We start from the raw sequence: 20,471 nt of genomic DNA on the forward strand, positions 1-20,471 counted from the left end.
TGCTACCTAACCTGATGTTTCTGAAAATTAAGGCACTTTATCATTGTTTTAGGTGTTAACAGACCATCTAATTAACACTTGATATGTGTTACATGTGTACTTAAAGGACCTTGAAGGCTTGAACCCCATTAATCGCTGCTTGCATCTATATTTTTTAGTGTTTGTTGAAGTTAAAATATTTCATAATTTATGATTGCCCCTTTAAATCTTTATATTTACACATTTCTTACACTTACTATATTACTACATTCTGTTACATGTTTGTTTATATGCATTGGTATGATTTATATTGATATGTATAACAAGCACTAAAATAGTACCGTCTCTTAAAGAGAACTGGTAGCAGTTCTGAGCAAATGTTTATGGTTGAATGAGCACACAATAACCAGAGAGAATTGCATGGTAGTTTATCCCTCATCTGTGCAATGTATGACTAGAATTACAGGTGCATCTCAATAAATTAGAATGTTGTGGAAAAGTTCATTTATTTCAGTAATTCAACTCAAATTGTGAAACTCATGTATTAAATAAATTCAATGCACACAGACTGAAGTAGTTTAAGTCTTTGGTTCTTTTAATTGTGATGATTTTGGCTCACATTTAACAAAAACCCACCAATTCACTATCTCAACAAATTAGAATATGGTGACATGCCAATCAGCTAATCAACTCAAAACACCTGCAAAGGTTTCCTGAGCCTTCAAAATGGTCTCTCAGTTTGGTTCACTAGGCTACACAATCATGGGGAAGACTGCTGATCTGACAGTTGTCCAAAAGACAATCACTGACACCCTTCACAGGAGGGTAAGCCACAAACATTCATTCATTGCCAAAGAAGCTGGCTGTTCACAGAGTGCTGTATCCAAGCATGTTAACAGAGAGTTGAGTGGAAGGAAAAAGTGTGGAAGAAAAAGATGCACAACCAACCGAGAGAACCGCAGCCTTATGAGGATTGTCAAGCAAAATCGATTCAAGAATTTGGGTGAACTTCACAAGGAATGGACTGAGGCTGGGGTCAAGGCATCAAGAGCCACCACACACAGATGTATCAAGGAATTTGGCTACAGTTGTCGTATTCCTCTTGTTAAGCCACTCCTGAACCACAGACAACGTCAGAGGTGTCTTGCCTGGGCTAAGGAGAAGAAGAACTGGACTGTTGCCCAGTGGTCCAAAGTCCTCTTTTCAGATGAGAGCAAGTTTTGTATTTCATTTGGAAACCAAGGTCCTAGAATCTGGAGGAAGGGTGGAGAAGCTCATAGCCCAAGTTGCTTGAAGTCCAGTGTTAAGTTTCCACAGTCTGTGATGATTTGGGGTGCAATGTCATCTGCTGGTGTTGGTCCATTGTGTTTTTTGAAAACCAAAGTCACTGCACCCGTTTACCAAGAAACTTTGGAGCACTTCATGCTTCCTTCTGCTGACCAGCTTTTTAAAGATGCTGATTTCATTTTCCAGCAGGATTGGGCACCTGCCCACACTGCCAAAAGCACCAAAAGTTGGTTAAATGACCATGGTGTTGGTGTGCTTGACTGGCCAGCAAACTCACCAGACCTGAACCCCATAGAGAATGCAAAAAAATGCAGATGAGCTGAAGGCCACTGTCAAAGAAACCTGGGCTTCCATACCACCTCAGCAGTGCCACAAACTGATCACCTCCATGCCACGCCGAATTGAGGCAGTAATTAAAGCAAAAGGAGCCCCTACCAAGTATTGAGTACATATACAGTAAATGAACATACTTTCCAGAAGGCCGACAATTCACTAAAAATGTTTTTTTTTTATTGGTCTTATGATGTATTCTAATTTTTTGAGATAGTGAATTGGTGGGTTTTTGTTAAATGTGAGCCAAAATCATCACAATTAAAAGAACCAAAGACTTAAACTACTTCAGTCTGTGTGCACTGAATTTATTTAATACACGAGTTTCACAATTTGAGTTGAATTACTGAAATAAATGAACTTTTCCACGACATTCTAATTTATTGAGATGCACCTGTAATGTTTATTTTTTTTTTTACTTTTTGATCACCAACTGACTGTACATAACAGAAAGGAAATTAAACGAGACATGAAATTAAAACGGAGTGTGTGGATCTTGTTTTTGGAACAAAATACACAGAACAAAGCCAAATGAAACTTTTACTTGCATAATATGTATTGATTTACGTATATAAATATTTATTGTACAAGTTCTCTCATTTTAATTGACAAGCTCTCGAGTATTGCAACATTTACCTTCTAACAGGCGCGTTACACTGGTCTAGGCCATGTTGAAAAACGGAAAATGTTGTGAAAACAGTCCGCGGAGAAGTTTAATCAAAGTGAGAGTTGACATTGTTAAATGCAATGTAAATGTAAAATGCCATGTAAAGCCAATATCGCAGCTCGACTAAATCAATAGTGACTGCGCAATCACAACACCTCAGGACCCACTGCAGCTTCAAAAGGAGCTTCAAAAGGTCTGATCACCATTCACTTGCATTGCTCAGGACATGAATACTGTAAGTAATATCAGAAACAGCTGCTGCATGTGTTTCAATGAAACTAACAGAGGTTTCACATCGATGTGTAACACGCCAAACCTGTGCAAGTTATCAAAAGTGCTGATATCTGGAGTCTTCATGATGATCACATTGAAAAGAAAGTATGTCAAACAGATTGTATGGTTTCAAAGTGGCAAAACCATGTCATATATTCACTTCAAAGTCAAAACCATAATGGCTGACCTTGACCTCTAAGCCTCTTTCATTCAATGATGCATACATCTTTACTGTCTCCTTAAACATCAACCAAGCTACCTTGAACCAAACCTTGAGAACCAAAATCCTAATCTGTTTGAATTCAACATGTATATTCCCCATTCCACATGGTATTAAGATGTGTCTCGGCTGATCCGATCACATGTGGTTAGGTGAGATAAATCACTGTTTACACCTGGTTGTTTAAATATGTCTTCTGTGACCACTTGTGTTTGGATTTGGAGGGGAGGGACTCGGTTTCATGACGACATGCATCAATCACTCTGTCAGTGTGTTCCTGCATGATAATAAACCGCAACAAAGTCAGAAAAGACAAAGCGTGAAAAAAATGTCATCTATGAACAAAATCAACAATTCGAGCAGAACTGTCCGTTATTTTCGTGAATTAGTTGTATTAACCTGAGCTGCAGATGTTTGTGCTTCTAATAAGTGTCCCTGTATGTTGATATCAGACACACTGAAAAATATCTGTTAAGTTCTTATGCTTGTGTACATATTAGCTTTTTTAATTTTTCTGATCGGGCGTTTTTTTCCTTTTAAACCGCTCGCAACTGGCACTCTTGTTTTCGCGCAGCAGCTTATTGACAGGTGAGGGGAGGCGCTTCACTGTGCCGGGACACATACAGGACGGATTAGTGTTTGCACATCAAGTGTGATCAGATGCATTTTGACCACATTCGTTATGTATTTCTTCTGATCTGATCACAAAACGTTTCAGACCTCGTTTAGACCTATATTTAGCGCTGACCACATATGATCCGATCACCAAAAACGCATCTTAATACCATTTGGAAACGGGGTCATAGTCAGTGCTATCCTTGCAAAATATTAAAACCTGCAAATCTTTAGTCACACTTCCCGGCAGTTGAAAATTTCCATGGAACACAAAAGGAGATGTTAGCCTCAGTCACCATTCGCTTGCATCTTTTTTGTAGTGGTGCAGAGATCAGGAAATTTGAGGCTAATATCGATCACCGATTTTTTTACACTAAGATCGGCCGGTCTCGATTTTTAAAAAAAGTGCCCTTAGCCACACTAACATTTATTTGTATTGAAAACAGTTATGAATAGTTCTGTTGTCAATATCAAAGGTCATTGTGACATACTGGCAACCAGTAAAAACCATGAGGGTATCACACACAGCAGAGATTTGTTCAAAAATAAGAAAGTTGTCTATTACTAGCTCCAAAACTGCTCCTGTGAGGAATCAATAGTATTTATGATTTATTTACCGCCTTTGGCATTTTATTGCGATAAAAATCACAAATTATTAAGCAAATGCTTGAAGACGCAGTGCCGTTTTTTAAGGTTAAACAGTTATATCTGTTATTAGTGGTGTTGTGACCAGCATTAATCTGATTTAAATTGGGATCCTCACAGAATAGTGCTGAGATGAGTGACTGCTGAGATATTGAGAGCACCTGGAGAGCGTGCTTGTTTGATTGACACAGAGAGCGCTCATGTTGAAGTGGGAGAAGCTAATAGTGCTCATAATAACTCAAACAGTCTCTATCGCTCCACACGCTGTCTGATTGTCACAACTCACGTTACATCACGTATACTCAGATTTGTGTTCGAATGTTTACTTGTTGTTTAATTCGTTTTTATGCCCATTTGTGGTCTCTTTATCTTCTCCGTGCTCACTGTGCAGCGAATCAGAAAAACTTCCGTATTGACTCTGAAAATTGAAAATGGGCAATTTAATATTCATACACGTGTAATTCTTAAACGTTTTAAAACAAACCGGCATATTCATCTAAATTACAGCATGTTTGAAAGTTTAAATTCGTGAATGCTTAGAATTGCCAACAACTCACCCTCCAGTGGCCACACTGTATGCTTCAAGGGCTGAGCAAGCGCTCATTCATTAGAGTAGCAGTGTATGTGTGATTCATTGCTTGCTGCATAAAAAGATTGGCCTTGAATATAGGCATGATCGGGCCGATCACGGAATTAAGGCGAAAAACGGCCGATTTAGATAAGTGGTCAATTGGTCAGTGCACCCCTGCTTTTGTGAATGGTGACTGTTTTCATTATTGGGTGAACTAACCCTTAATTTTCAGTGAAAAACAGCAACAGTGGTAGCAATTTCCACACAGTCTTCATGTAGTAGTCAATGGTTCTCCACAGAGAAATTAACAGGGATTGTTTATTTTCTAGCTCAGCACAAACTAACCAAAGCTTTAAAAGGACAGATGGACAGCCATGTGCTAGAATTACTTGCTGATTACTTTTTCGACTTCCAGTTCCTGACAATATGATCCAAGATGATGCTTCATGGGCTAAAAATTTCTCAGGTTATGAACAAAATTCTTAAAACGATTCTAACAATCTCTAACCACAGTGACCTTTAACACTCATCAGCACAGCTCAGTAAAACACAGTTAACATCACAGTGCTAATCCCTAGGCTTTGAGCAAAAGTATTAGGCTGGGAGAGCATCCATCATGTCAATGTTATGCAGCAACCTGAACCACTGCAGAAGACATGGCTTATCGCATTCAAACAATGAAAATATAGAAGATAAGAGATAAGCCAAATATTGGTTTTGATAAGACAACAACAAAACAAAGGCATACACACCCAAAGACATATGTGAAGTCAAAGTGGAGCATTACTAAACCAAGTAGGGCTGCAACAAATGATTATTTTGATATTCGATTAATGTAACGATTATTAGAACAATTATTCGACTATCTGGAGATTGCAACGATTAATCATTAGCTCTTAACCAATTATTCAGCTTGTGCCCCGACTTAAAAGGTTGTATTAAACATGCTTACTAACAATAAAGAGGACAAAATTTTTTAAAAATACCTCTAAATGACATTCACTGAATTAAAGGAAAAAATACTTTATTAAAGGAATAGTTCACCAAAAAATGAAAATTTGTTGATAATTTACTCAGCCTCAGGCCATCCAAGATGTATCCAAGTTTCTTTCTTCATCAAAACAGAATTTAAGATTTTTAGGATTTCATTTCAGGCCTCCTCCTTTAAACAATGCAAGTGAATGTCCTCCATTTTTTGACGGTCCAAAATGCATATTTAGGGTGCATCAAAATAATCCACACGACTCAAGGACAAATAAAGTTCTTCTGAACCCAAACGGTTGATTATCTTTAGAAACAAAACAATACTTATATACTTTTTAATAACAAATGTTCACTTCCGTACATCTCTGTGACGTGCGCTCATGAGAGTGATGACGTAAGCTCGTTGGTAAGGTCACACGTCACGTGGAGGAGGAGGCAGGAAGTGCATCATTGTTTACAAGAGAAACTTGCACAGACCACAGACCAAGCGCCATTCACAAACCAAAACAGTCCAAAACAATATTTTTTCAAAATAATTTCCAAATAATAATAAAAAAAACATTACTTTAGTAAATAACCATCCTTTATTTTGGAGCAATGCTGTTGTGTTATCTACTTGTGCCTTTTCTTTAGCAGAAATATATAGGCTATATGACTGTCAGCAATTCAACCCACACAAGTTGTAGTTAGTGAAACCAAGTGCGAGAGCGTTTAATTAAAAAAAAAACATCGTTATCAGTGTTTTGTCTTGTTTTCCATTTATAAATAGCCTATCTAAAAATCACTGAAACAAGAAGCATTTCCTTGAGAAGCAACATAAAAGATATTTAGACTTGCTTTCAGAGAATGTAAGTGTATTTTGTATATAAGTGTATTTTTTCACTTGTTTATACCTCTGCCAGTGGAATAAAGACAATATATACTTACATTCAAGATCTATTTTCTGAAAGCAAGTCTAAATATCTTATATGCTGCTTCTCAGGTGAATGTATCTTGCTTTGAAGATGTTTAGGTATTTTAAAATATTTAAATATTTAAAATTATATTCAACATTATCAGATAAAAAAATAAAAATTCTTCAGCAATATAGCTCCTAACATAAATGTACGTTGTTTTAAAGGAATTTTAGATTTTTATATTGGAAAACAAGCCAAAACAACAACACATCAAAAACGTATTTTGTTGCAGTGCTTAATGGGGTAAGACTACTGTAACGAGGAGAAGGGCGGGGCTGGGCCGTGAGGACACATGCCCGGCCCTGAATCTGGCTAATCAGCCAGAACGGGTTTAAAGACGAGCCGGAGGTGTCAGTTCGAGAGAGAGAGCCACAAGCGGCCACTGTGTGTGTGTCTAAGTTGATTTGAGTTCATTTATGTTTTTATATATATATATATATATATATATATATATATATACACACACACACACACACACACACAATTTGGAATGCCAAATTCCCACTACTTAGTAGATCCTCGTAGTGGCACGGTTACTCACTTCAATCCAGGTGTCGGAGGACAAGTCTCAGTTGCCTCCGCTTCGGAGGCAGTCAATCTGCGCATTTTATCACGTGTCTCAATGTACATGACACCACAGAGACTCCGCATGCGGAGGCTCATGCTACTCTCCGCGATCCACGCACAACTTACCACGCGCCCCATTGTGAGTGAGAACCACTAATCACAACCACGAGGAGGTTACCCCATGTGACTCTACCCTGCTGACTGCACAGAGAAATGCCAGTTTCTGAGTTTGTACTTATTTACATGACCTGCTTCCTTATTATTTGAACTTTAATAAAGATATTAACGTTATAACGTTAAAGATATAATGCCGGGGTCTTTCCTTTAAAGTTGTTTGACATGAAAGTTTTGCTTAAGCGGAATGGCAGCTCCGGCTACGCTTTATTTCATTAGAGTGCTTCTGTATTTATTTCTTTTGTATATACTCCTACTTTGCAATCTACATCACCTTACATCACACTATTTGGAAAGTTTGGAGTGCATCTAGACTGAGCTGTGTCTTCTTCCTCTCCTCAATCAGGTGCAGACTGCGGTGCTCCTCTCGCGCATCATCAGTAGAGTTTGACGTGATCTCATGTTACATTAAATGAGATAAAACGACTATTTGACAACAAAAAAATGTGTCAATTTTTTACTGTCAACTTTGTCGATAACGTCGACTAATCGTTTCAGCCCTACTGTAACTGTGCCCTGTCTGGATCCTCTTACTGGGATCAAAGACAAGGAATCTAAAGTAATGGCACCCAAAACAGCTCACCCGAAGTTTGGAATATGGCACACAATTTCTCCTGAACACTTTTATGGTGCTTTTGAAGCTTGAAATCTACGGTCCCTATTCATTGCAATTGCATGGAAAAGAGAGACCAGTACATTCATAGAAGGTCATTGAGGTTTGGAATGGCTTGAGGATGACTGAACACCTTTTCCTTTTAGGGTGAACTAATCCTTGAATGCATGTAGAATATTTTATGCTGATATGTAGCAGCTCAGAGGATGCACATCCTTGTATCATTTCACAGGAATACAACGTACATATGGCAATGAAATTTAAATGCTGGATGCAGTATAGCAAGAAGTCAAAATGTTCTTCATAAGATTTCAATCCGGAGTCGCTTTTACACATACAGCCTTTTCCAGAAAATTTACTGCAATTTTCAGTTGAGAGGTCATCGGTGAACACAACCCGTTAGAAAATACTGGTAAATTTAGCACTGGCTATTTCCCTGAATGAGAAGTTGTAACATTACCTGATAAGTTTTGATGCTATGTGTGAACACAGTCCTAAGATTAACAGTGTGAGGACATGCAATGCAAGATGGAGATGATTCAGTAACTCTGGAAAAAACTTTCACCAAATTGGACAAATTATTATTATTCAATTTAGTCTGAGGACATAAAAATTATTTGATAATTTAGAGCTGACTATAGAGGTAATTTCGTAGTGTATATGATGCTCCACTACTCAAACCTGAAGTCATCTGCTGAGCATCCAATGGCAATTGACCACATGCTTTCGTAACACTGGACCAAGAAGAAATGGAGATGTGAAACAATTACCACAACTCTCCTCGAACTCACATCGCAGTCTCCAAAGTCTTTTCACCCAAGACCGCACACAAATGCACTCGTCCCTTTTCTTTTGAGATTCGGACAGAGAAGCAGCAACATCAACGGTGATGCTCTCAAATGTTTGTTCCATGTTTGTTTACATCTGTCATGCGTCTCCTAGAACGGGGGCATGCGTTTCCACATGAGTTTGTGATCGGATCGACTTGATAGCCAGAGTGATCCATGGTCATTTAGTGTGAGGTCCAGTTTTTGTCTGTAGCCCATACATTAGGGCTGCAGCTAATTATTATTTTGATAATCGATTAATCTTTGGTTATTTCTTTGATAAATTGATTAATCGAATAAATAACAAAATGTTATTTCCAGTATTTTATTAAAATGTGATTCTTTTCTTTTTTTAAATAGAAATTATAAAAGGCATAAGGATTTGGTTTGGTTTACTGTACTGTATCCACAATTCTATGCTCTCACAAAACTTTGAACAAAGCCTGAATCATGAAAAGTTACGTTGTAATTTTTTTATTACTATTATTACTTTAAAAAAAAAATATCACCTCAGCAGAAGGCAATGGAGACACCAGAATAGAAATATTAATAATTCTACGCAACTTAAAAATACATATTTTATGTAGTGGTCGACCAATAAGGGTTTTTTAATGGGCGATGCCGATATCCAGAGAGCAGGGTGGCTGATACAATGCTGATATATCACACAATTTAATATAGTAAATAACAAACATAAAATTGCTAAAAAAAAAATAAAAAAATACTAACTCAACTTCACACAAAATAAACAAATTATAATATTGTATTTTAAATGGTAGATAACAGAAATCTGAAGAAACTGCTAAGTCATCAAATTTTTGTAATTTATTTGCACATGAAGAAATGGCTAATATATAAGAATAAGTAAATAACAGTACACACGGTAGTCCAGCAACCATGGATGGCATGTCCACATAAGCAATAGCATTTTCTCAAAAAATACCGAATCAAACCAATTGTACATAAGACATTTACTTATAGCACACGTGAAGCGCTTTTACCTTGGGCTGCATCCAAAAATGTTGGCAGCTGACTTGCTACCTTGCTGACTAATCAGTTAAAGGCATCTGTTTTGAATGAATGGAACTCCTAAGGATTGGTCTCCGAACAGTTTGAAAAGCACTTTATTTTCATCCTACCTCCATATACAGCCTCTGGAGGCAGCGTTTTCCTGGTTTCGGACGCAGCTTTGAAGTTGCTCTCATGCGCTCGTGCGGATCCACCACAAGCCTCAATCTCCTGACAGTTTAAACGGCCTGGATCGCCTGCTTGGACTGTCACAGGTCAGACCATCATAATTTGTGAATGAGAGGAACTTTTGATCCTGAAGTTGTTGATTCTGGCTGATAGAATACACGCTTCAGAGGAAGATATTGGATGAGCACTCGACAGGGAGAAAACGCTGGATTTTCATGAGGTTCATGAATTACATCTGTTTAAACAAGATATCTGCATATTTGCAAATGGTATATAATAGAAGTTTTATTGATATTTGCCTTTTATCATTGGTAAAGAAAGTTAAAAGTTACAGGGAACTGCAGAGGAGAGGCTGATAGAATATGTGCTTTATAGGTAAATAAATGAGTGATCCACAGGATACTGGATCTGCTCAAGTTGTGAAGTTGGTTTATTACATCTGTTTAAATGTGATGTGTGCATATTAGCAGATGGTATATATGATATAAAGTATGACTGATATTTGCCTTTTTACAAGACAGTTAAAAGTTACAGGGAACCGTTAAGGATAATTAAAAAAGTCAGAATATCGTCTCGGCGATATATCAGTCGACCACTCACTTCAAGTACTTTAAAGTACTATTTTAAAACTTCTAATATTATAACCCCCCTCCCAAATAATAAAAACAAGCAAGTACAACACCCCCAGTATTTATACCATGATCAATGGAAACATGTAAATTTTTCATTCTGTTAAATGATGTCGCTGACAACTAATCCAACTAATCAATAATTAAATTCATTGTCGATGATTTTCATTATCGATAATTAACGATTTTATCGATTAGTTGTTGCAGCGCTACCTTACATAGTTGGTAAGTGTGCAATACCTAGTAGTGTTGGATTCTGTTCAGAATTTAAAAGTGTAGAAAGTCCCACCTTTTAGATACAGACAACGCCTGTCAATCAACTTGAGAACGTGCATGCGCATTAGCTATACAAGCCAGGAAAATTTCGTTTTTAGTGTAATCTGAGGTAAAGAAGCACAATTTATGATACCAGTGTTGTCCGATTTTACTGCTGATTTGAAATATGTCCTTTGATTGTAATCTTGACCAACCATTTTTGGAGATTTCAGTCTTTCCCCATTCAAGCAGATAGGAGTTGCACTTGTATGCCACTTGTTTACATAGAAACATAGCTGCCTGGGAGCATTCCAACAATGGCCACCAAGTGAACTGACTTGTTAAAAATAAATTTTCACAGTTTCAGCTGACCTCATTGTACAATACCTGTGGCTGCTAGTGTGCAATCATCTTTTAGAGCTCCTAAAATATTTTTTTGTTTTAAAGTTCAATCTCCACGATGCGCATTTTCACATTTTTTAACCTTGTTCTATCGTGCCACAAATTGTCACACCCCTATGTACCAGTAAACGCAATCCAACCATTTTACTTCAATTTACCAAGTAGCATTTGTGAAAGGGGCTAGTTATAATGGTGTGAGTCATGAAGAACCAAGAAAAACTACTTGTTGTCTAATGCTGTGGTCTGAGTCCCTGGAAAAAGAACACTACGCCCTTCTCTGAAGTGCATTATAGGAGAGAAGAGATAGAGGAACACATTGCCTGACACCACCACGGGCGATATTATCTACTTGACTCATTTGAACGGTTATGTTTTCTTGATACAGTCTTTTACACCACTTCTTACACATAGGTGATAATTTAGAGGTCTCTACAGTACAGAAATATGTACAAAGTGTTGCTTGCTAAAAAACAATACTTGTAAAAAATAAGTTATTTTACATTGAGTAAATAATTGTGATTCTTGGTATAGAACTAAATGAAATGGAAAACAAAAGAGGAAGCTTTTCAGATGCGGCACTACTTGCATGTAACAAAAGACACAAAGGATGACTAATGGAATGGAGTGCCAATTAAATGTAATTTTGAAATAGACATATATCATAATACTCCTTCCCTTATAAAAAAAAGCACTGTAAGGTACAATGGTACAGTGATGGTATCAGATGGCACTACCTTAAAACATTGATACAGTACCAGAAAAAGTTTGGACGCATCTGACTGAACATATGATTTAGTGATCTTAAAGACCTTTTGATCTAAATGCTTATAATTGAATGCTTGCATTTAGATTGCAAGTTAAACATAAGTTCTTCATAAGTATAGATTTGAAATGGATGAGCTGGACTGCAAAGTGAAAGCTTATGTGTGCATTTTTTTATGTTAACTTAAAATACTTTCTCCTATTCTAGCTTAATATGCAGAGACAGCTATAAGTAAGCCATTCGCAGGTTGATTTTCCCCAAAAAGTGTAAACACTGTGGCTCTGTGCCTCTTTGGTCTGTTTGTTGGAGTGCCAGCCCAACACAGCAAAATTGGCTCAACCAATGGTGTGAGTTTGGGGCAGGACTATCTGTTTGTTCAACCAATCTGGTAGACAGAGGGTCTATTCGGAAAACAATGTTTATTTTTGCAAAAATGCTAGTGTCACAGAAATTACACACTTCAGCTTGAAGGAAAAGAAGCCAAAAGTTGTATATGGGAATCAAGGCACATGGTGGCTATTTTTAAAATCTGAAATACAAGATCGTCTTGATTTATTTAATATTTTTGGTCACTGCTTAATTCTGTGTGCTTTATTTAATAGTTTTGATGTCTGTCCAAACTTTAACTATTACGGCATATACTGGTGCTGAATGATTACCATATTCATGCACCAAGGTACTTGCATGGTACTCCATGATAGCATGTCTTAAGAAACATGGTACTTACCATGGTGCTTTCTGCAATATATATACACTGCATATACACTCACCAAGCACTTTATGAACACTATGGTCCTATTAAAGTGCCCAACAGGGTCTTCTGCTGTTGTAGCCCAAGGTTCGATGTGTTGTGCATACAGAGATGCTGTTCTTCTCACCACAATTGTACAGAGAGGTTATCTGAGTTACCGTAGCCTTTCTGTCAGCTCGAACCAGTCTGGCCATTCTCCATTGACCTCTCTCATCAACAAGGCGTTTTCGCCCGCAGAACTGCCGCTCACTGTCTGTCTAATGTTTTTTCGCACCATTCTCTATACACTCCACGACTGTTGCACGTGAAAATCCCAGGAGATCAGCAGTTACAGAAATACTCAAACCAGCCCATCTGGCACCAACCACGTGGAGTGGTGGTGGCGTACTGGACTAAAGCACTGAACTGTTAAGCAGAAGGTTGTTGGTTCAACCCCCACAGCCACCACCATTATGTCCTTGAGCAAGGCACTTAACTCCAGGTTGCTCCAGGGGGATTGTCCCTGTAATAAGGGCACTGTAAGTCGCTTTGGATAAAAGTGTCTGCCAGATGCATAAATGTAAATGTAAACAATTATGCCACGGTCTAAATCACTGAGATCACATTTTCCCCCATTCTGATGGTTGATGTGAACATTAACTGAAATAGAAAATGTAAAAACAATATAATATTATTTTCTAAAAACAAGTCTCATAATCAGTCATTTATAATTAGGGACATTGTGTCACGTTGTTATAGGCTATACGTGCAATAACTTATGTATAACTAGAAAAATCTAAATTCAACAGTCACACAAAGTCAATTAGGGTCCATGCAAGAAGATTTCAGTGTGTAGTTGATAACGTTTTCAAATTTGGTCTCGTTTGGCATGTAAGCAAAACTCCCTGAAACGGCATTACAAGCAGAACCAAAAATGCGGGTAACAAACAAGAGGCAGAGGACGAGATGCCGCCGCTCTCTGTCGCACACGAGGATTCCCTCGGCCATATACTGGAAGACATGACGTCATGGGGGAGAGGTGGGGAATACCCCTGGAGACGGCGCGTTAGAGAATAAAACAGAATCTTCCACCAGCTATAACTGATAGAAATTACACTGAAAGAAATCCATGTGCAGGAAAGCTGCCAGATCAGAATAACAGGCTACTGACTGTGTCCTGAAGAGGTGGGCGTGTTCCACTGAATGCAACAATGATGAGCAGGGCGATCGAGAGTGAGAGAGATGGGGAGAAAGAGAAAGAACGACGAGGGGAAAGAGAGATGGCTTCTAAATATGACAAGAAACGACAACATGGCGCGTACACATATAGCATACTCTTATATAACCAGGTGGTTTCAATAAAGCTATAAAGAAAGAAAGTATAACAGGAGATAAAATATATTGTTTACATGTTATGTTCAAGAAAACGTGACTCTATGCTATTCTTTTATGTAGACTGGGTAATAGAATAAAACAGGTGAAAATAGTTATGTATGTAACTATTATGTAACTACTATTGTCCTGGCGCAATGAAACATTCTTTCAGCTTCATGTAACGGCCCACATGAAACAAAGTGTACATTTATTTCCGTCACCACAGCATCGCGTTCTCAGAAATCCATCTAGCGGCTGAATATCAGCACACAACTTGAGTTAAAGCAGCAAAATCTATTCTGGCACAGAAACTGACGAACAATTTTCACGGGAAAACATCCACAGAATTGCGTCAAGGTCTTCACTGCCTTTAAAAAAAAGAGACAAGGCTGGACAACTTACCCCTTCGTGTGTCGCTCGAGGTTTCTGAGAAAATGTGTTGATCTGTCACGCGCCGAAAAAAAAGCGTAGTCAAAACTTTATTGAACTTAAGGATATTACACTAACAACCGTTTAAGAGATTTCACGCTATTCTAAAACACTCTTTTCCAACTTTTCTTCCACTACGAGCACGAAAGCTACAGCGATCTGCGCGATAATGGGCTGCACATTTCCAGCTTCTCTGTGATTGACAGGCCTTTGACGCTCTCGTGAGCGAGATCAGGTTTTTGTCCATTCGCTGATCGCGAAGAAGGCTAAGGAGGCGGGTCAAAGACCAAGCGAGCTCGAGAGCGCCTGTGTTTATGGCCCTGGTTCGCTTTGGCTGTTCCGACTGATCTTTCCTCCCTCGGAACGCTATGTTCTGAAACCGAACACGGCGGGGGTCGGAGAGCGAGTTCCTAGAACAGCGCGGCTGGAAGTCATCTGAATTACTGGCAGTGCTTACGTCACCTCAGTTTTAATTAAGTGGATGTGGACGGTGTACTGTTGTGACGTTTGCCCCTAATCAATTATATAATACTTTCGCCAACACGATATACGAGTTTATTATTTAAGTTTGACGCTGAGAAATATTACGCAAAGCGCCACTAAGAGGTGTCTAACGAGAAAATATTTAAACGACATCAAAGTCTTTCCATGTTAATTGCATTCTTTCAAAATATATAAATATATAAATCTGAATAACGATATGATGAAAGAATGATAATAATGACAAATTATTTTAATGTGCTGAGGTCCTAATTAGGAGCATCTCATTTTAAGACAGTATTAAATGCCCTTGTACATCTTGACTGAACTAATGTTTTGAAGATATAGTCTTTTGAATGAATCTCTGTTTATATATATATATATATATATATATATATATATATATATATATATATATATATATATATATATTGCTGCTGATGCTACATTAAGTGCAAACACACACACACAAATATTTTAGCCTATTTTTAAGATTTATGCGTTTCAGTATCATAACAAAATACAGTCCTACTTAATATAAGTTGTGTTTAACTACTATGTACTAACATTAAAATACATACAATACAATGTTTTTATGTGTGTGTATGTGTGTGTTTAACTACATGTTGTTCTGCAAAATTCTCAAGATTCACATACTATAGGTTTAGGAGGAGTAAGGTTAGGTTTAGGGTTTGGGTAAGGTTAACAGTGTACCTACAACTGTAATTAAGTTCAGGTACTTTAAATGTAAGTACAATGCAACAACAAGAATTTACATAATTAAGTACTTTGTATTAATTATTGAAGGGATAGTTCACCCAAAAATGAAATTCTCTCACCATTTACCCTCATGCCATCCTAGTTGTGTATGACTTTCTTTCTTCTGCTGAATACAAATTAAGATTTTAGAAGAATATTTTAGCTCTGTAGGTCCATACAATGCAAGCGAGTAGTGACCAAAACTTTAAAGCTCCAAAAAGGAGATAAAGTCAGCAAAAAGGAAATCCATAAGACTCCAGTGGTTTAATAGATGTCTTCTGAAGTGATTCAGTCAGTTTTGGGTGAGAACAGATCAAAATGTAACTCCTCTTTCACTGTACAACTTGTCATTGCAGTCTCTAGGCACGATCATGATTTCAAGCTCGACTCCCTGTCACTTAAAGCATCACATGTTTCTGCCTACAGATTTGTCCAGGTAGAAAGTTCACATTCATCTTGTGGGAAAAAGAATAGGACAAACATCAGCTCATTGAGTTCTATCTGTTTCTACTTGTGTTTGTGCCTGTGCTACAGCTCTCTGCAGACAAACAACCATATGTTCTCCTAAGATACTTATGGAAAAAACTGATGTGTGTTGGTGCACTAATGATATATGTTTGTGTGGTGCAGACATTATAATGTATTTCAATGAACATAAAGTATTATATGTAATACTAAGTGTTTATTTAAAGAGATTAAAACATTATATATATATATATATATAATATATATATATTTCCACTTTCCACTACAGCTATGTGAGGCTGATTAGGGCGAAATATATTGAAACATTAAAAGTTATTTCGGATAATATAAATTGTTGTATTGATCAAGTCGTGGAGGTGCGGCTCTATTTGTAGGTTGCGACTGGAGTCTCAGTGTGCGCATGTGTGTGTGTGCGTGTGTGAGCGTGTGTAAGTGCGGGGATGACGAGGGAGCGCGAGGGCTCTTTTTAACTGAAATTGAAATATATGTAGGATATTTTAGACATTGTTTGACGTTCTTAACCGATTTACTTTAACCAATGACTTTGTTTATATGGTTATTTTGTTTTGGTAGCCTGTAGGGCTCTTTGAAATAACTGAAATAATTTGGCAAAGTGATTTGGAACCGATATGCGGCCAAGACCTGGAACTACCAAATGGCCGTGTTTACTTGAAAAATAATTACGCATCTTAGAACATCCGTGAACCAATCAGAATCAAGCATTCAACAGACCGGTGGTATATATATAATATATATATATATATATATATATAAACAGTTAGTTCCGGTCCTCGAATCTGATTGGATGAGAAACGTTCCATGAGTGCTGATGGTCTCACACCATCATCACTCGGACACTTCACTGTGTGTATCACTCCGCTTGTGTTCGTGCCATTCTAAATTAAAGTGTAAGAGCAGTGCAGATGTGTTTAGAGATATGTCTCTTTACATTTAATTTTGTGACATTACATATTTTAGCCAGCAGGTGGAGGCAAAAGACCATTTTTGTGTGTAATTTGAGCCAGTTGGTGACGTGAAGTGTGTCAGCATCAGTCAGTATTTATATACAACAGCACTACGTGATCGCTCATATTACTACTACGCTACTAAAGCTAGGGAGTAGCTTTAAACTAACAACTTCAGCATTAAGGCTCATCACAGCTGAGAGACACAACAGACTGATTAATTACACAAACTCAAGGCGCTTACCTCTTACCGGACTTTCCCCATTGGAGAGGACAAAATGTCGGAGGAGATTGCGGTTTCTATAGTGAAAGACTCTTGCGCATCGGCTACCGTGAAATAAGGAGGAATACCCCCTCTTGGAAGGCAAATTCTTCCACTGAGAAAACAGGATGAATTTTTGTCTGGCCTGTGTTCATGTAGTGCCGTCCACCTGTTTCTCCCACCCTCCCTTCCCGTTGTCTGGTCTTTTGTCTAGTTTTGTTCTGTCCTGATCGTGGGATGCCATTTTGCTTAGAAACAGCCAAAGACACCATTACTAGTTTAAAAGTGTCACCCAATCTAATAATGCTGTTTTAAGATGTTTTTAAGCAGTTATTGGAGTTGAAGGGTGATGCACCGATAATCAAGCCTCAGGTCTCACAGCACAAATGTTGATACTAAGTGAACACTTTTATTTGGTTATTAGAAGCAACCTACACCTAATCCATTTACACAATCTCAAATGTCACAGAAGCAACAATCATGAGTCTCAGAGCCCTGATGAGTCATTTGGATCTGGACCCATTTAGATCAGCTTCACTCAGACTCTCACACATAGGAAACTATCATTCATAAGCACTGTGAACATTGCAATATCTACATATCTTCTTGATATCTGATTCTCAATTGCATGATAAAAAACAAACCTTGTTTCCAGTAACTGTACTGTTTGTAAAAAATTTGCAAAGCTGATGGTGTGGGTTAATTATTTGACATGAAGGTACACAGAAATATGATGTATTTCTCTTGAGTGAGATGGACTGCACATATATTTTACAGTACTGTGCAAAAGTCTTAAGCACATAAGATGTATGTGTTTTACAAAAGGATTTGTCTTAAGATGGTTATTTAATTCTTCACCTTTAGTGTGTCAATAGGAAATATACATTTTAGAATCACAAACAATCATAGAATAGAATACAGTAGAAGAACAGGGAGCCCTGCAACAGATGGCACCCCCACACACTGAACATCGAGTCAGTTTGGGATTACATGAAGAGACAGAATCAATTGAGACAGCCTAAATAGATGGAAGAACTGTGGCAAATTCTCCAAGAAGCTTGGAACTTCAACTTCCTATCTTCTTACAACCAAGAAAAACTGTGTCCAGGTGTACCTGGGATAATTGGTGCTGTTTTAAAGGAAAAGGTGGTCACACCAAACATTGATTTAGGTTTTTTATATGTTTACTGGACTTTGTATGATGTTAAGTGATCGATTAATACTATTAATGGCATTAGTTTTGAAGATATCCTCAGTATGTAACATTTTTCACAAGTGCTAAAACTTTTGCACAGTACACTGTAAAAAAACAAAACAACTGGCAGCTGTGGTTGCCAGAATAATTATGTAGAAAATACAGTAAAAATGTGAACAACTTAACAAAACAACCTGTAAATTTTACAGTTTAAAACTGTTGTAATTTACATGACCACGCTGGCACTGTAAAAAAAAAAAAAAAAAATCTGTTCAATATACATTAAAAAAAAGTAATAAACTTGATATTAACCTTCTGAAACTGTAAAAAAATCTGCTTTTTACTTTATCGTAAAAATTACAGAAGAGCACATGATGACATGAAGTTCACCAGTAGTGGCTCTTCCAGGAGCAATGACCAATAAACATGTAGAGACAGTGCTCAGTGTCACTCACACAAACACTAAACATCATCAGGGTAACACATGTGAAATTTAAATAATACAGTAAACATTAACTAAACTACATTAAATATAAAACACAACACCTCAATGTACGTAACTGATATTAAAAATAAGAAGAAACATAACTATTCCCATAAAATATAATGAAATATGATGGGTCATGCAGGGAATTGTGGGAACGCCTGATTATTGTTTTTTTACTGTAATTTTAACAATAATTTACTGTAAAATGTACATGTACTCTCTTGTTAAACAATGTACATTTTTACCATTAATTATACAGGAAAATCATACTTTTTACATCTAAAAAATTTAATTTTTACAACATTTTATTGTAAAAACTACTGTATTGTCTTTTAAAATATATTTAAAACATTTACTGTATATTTTACAGTTAATATTCGTTAATCAATTAAAAAAGAATCCTGTAGCATTTTTAGTCTTTTATCATTAAAATTACAGACATTTTTTACAGTGTACTGTATATTGTGACAGATTTCACTTAAATGTAGCAATACTTTTCCATAGGCCCCTGTTTACCTGAGTGAGTAAAACTGTATATGAACAAACAGGGTAAACACCCAAGAACTGAATTCAACTTTTGAATTAATACAACTGAACAGGGAAAATCAGCTTTTCAAAGACTGATATTCTGTTTGATCTTAGAGGCATCTTTGATTCATGTTTAAATTTTTAGCCTCAAAGATCATATTAAGCAATCGCAAGATGTAAAATGCAGCATTTACAACATCAAAGACACTTACACAGTCTGAGTCACAGAGTTAAGCATTTAAAACATTGTGTATTTGATTTCAGATCACATTCACATCATCAAATATACTGCATAACAACATGTTGTATCCTTGTGATTAATAAAACCTTTTGTCTCAAAAGAGCAAGTTTGTTAGTCATCACATCAGTAGTAATTTTTAATTATTATACATATATTTTTTTTGTAGTTTTTTTTTTTTTTTTTTTTGCATCACTTAAAATATATTATTTTTCCCTCACGACAATGCTTCTGTCAGACAACATACTCTGTAGCACCATTCACTTTCATATGATATCAACAGTTCATTCTTTGTACTAATCCCAGCGCTTCTGCTAGATGCATGGGGCTTGCTATTAATTTAAACTGTTGAAATTAGCAGCTGTGCACATCAGATGATAGTACAAAGACACTGGGGGTTCATTAAATATACACTGAAAAAAGTGGTAACCTAAAAACTAGTTTTGTCGGTATCACCTAATGTATTCAGGTTTATTCAGAGATGTTAATTAATTTTTTTGTATTGAACAAAACCAGTTATGTGTGTGTGTGTGTGTGTGTGTGTGTGTGATATATATATATATATATATATATATATATATATA

General features: G+C 36.9%; 1 protein-coding gene across 7 annotated transcripts in view; it reads right to left on the reverse strand.

The window, feature by feature from the left end:
* The window catches only part of stat3 (signal transducer and activator of transcription 3 (acute-phase response factor)), a 54,060-nt gene extending 39,306 nt beyond the window's left edge, over nucleotides 1-14,754 (reverse strand). For 2 of the 7 annotated variants that reach the window (XR_007898998.1, XM_051714649.1), the window contains exon 1: nucleotides 14,461-14,741. The gene's annotated coding sequence lies outside the window, so the exon portion shown is untranslated. Of the gene's footprint in view, nucleotides 1-14,460 lie in introns of all 7 variants that reach the window. The other 5 variants (XM_051714644.1, XM_051714646.1, XM_051714648.1 and 2 more) reach the window with 4 other exon arrangements.
* Between the last annotated feature and the right edge of the window lie 5,717 nt (nucleotides 14,755-20,471).

This window comes from Myxocyprinus asiaticus, chromosome 13 (genome assembly GCF_019703515.2).
Source record: "Myxocyprinus asiaticus isolate MX2 ecotype Aquarium Trade chromosome 13, UBuf_Myxa_2, whole genome shotgun sequence".
Classification (NCBI taxonomy): Eukaryota; Metazoa; Chordata; class Actinopteri; order Cypriniformes; family Catostomidae; genus Myxocyprinus; species Myxocyprinus asiaticus.